This window comes from Ascaphus truei, chromosome 8 (assembly GCF_040206685.1).
Source record: "Ascaphus truei isolate aAscTru1 chromosome 8, aAscTru1.hap1, whole genome shotgun sequence".
NCBI classification, from domain to species: Eukaryota; Metazoa; Chordata; class Amphibia; order Anura; family Ascaphidae; genus Ascaphus; species Ascaphus truei.
The window spans coordinates 32,428,719-32,430,133 of NC_134490.1; positions in this window are offsets into that span (position 1 = coordinate 32,428,719).

Genomic DNA, 1,415 nt, shown 5'->3' on the forward strand with positions numbered 1-1,415 from the left:
ACTCTTCTTTCCTCCTGTCCAGGGACTGACACTCAGACAGGAGTATGATGAAAGCAAAGGCATCTTTATTGTAGCAGTCACTGTAGATCTTTCACAGCGGTGCATAGAGTCATCGGAGGATCCCAGGCCTCTGGATGGTGCTGGCTCTCCTAGTGTGGAGCCTTAGATCTTCCTGAGCCAGCCGGCCATGAGGGCCTGACTGGCCTCTCTCTCCCACAGGGAGAAGAGACAGGCCCCCCACCTCCACTCGGTTGGAAGGGTGCGAGAGAACGAACTAAATTTAGCACTGCCTCTCTGAGGAACCAGAAGGGGAGGGCTCAAAGTCTGTACCTATACCTGATAGGTTATATACAGGCCATGAGTCACCACCACACTTCTATCACTCAGAAAGAAGCATGAGGGGGGGGGGTCAAAAGCCCTCAGGATGGCCTGTCACTGCCTAGACTGTTTAGGCTTATGTGACGGGGGGGGGGGGGGGAGAGGTAGAATAGACTAACCATGTTACTGTAACTGTGCAGGACAGGCCTATTGAGACCATTCTCCCTCCACTGTTAGGACCTGCATATTTTGTGTCGATCATACAGTACATATGTACTCGTTCAGCTGATTGAGCAGCCATGCATATTAGACGGACATATGACCACCACATATATTGAAGGGACGCACTGAACAAACACTATTGCACATACTTTTGACTGAGATTTTGTATAGAAATGTCATAGCTGATACTATCGGCACTAGATACATCCAAAGGATACTATGGTCAGTTTTTGCGCATAAGATCTACAATCAACATTTGCTCTGAAGCACTGATTGTTATACCACACACTTTCATCTATAACTGGACACAGTTGGCAAACACATGATCATGTTCAATTCTGTCTGTTGAAGTGTACAATGCAGCCCTTAAAAAAGAAAATGATTTGGGGGGGAATTTGCGTTCCACTTATGTGATCTCAGGACCATGTAAGTGCCTTCAAAAATAGTTGTACTCTGGCAGATTTCCAACATTTCTAAACCTGTTTAAATGTTGGAGCAAAATATCATGAGCCCTATGTTGAAAACATTAATGCTGTAACCCAGAGGTTCTCAACTCCAGTCCTCAAGAATGCCGCCCCCCCCCCCAAACAGGTCAGGTTTTTAGGATATCCTGCTTCAGCACTGGTGGCTTAATCAGTCACTGCTTCATCACAGATGGTTCAATCAGAAGCTCAGTCTTTGACTTAGCTGAAGCTGGGATATCCTGAAAACCTGACCCCTTGTGGGGTGGCAGGGGGGTTCTTGAGGTGACTGGGGCTTCAGACAGGTATCCCAGGTATAAATAACACAAGCGGACTGCAGCGACCTTACAACCTGCAAAGCACAGGGGGAGGTCACGTGATGAAGCCAACCAGTAGTACCCCTCCGGCTTTTCT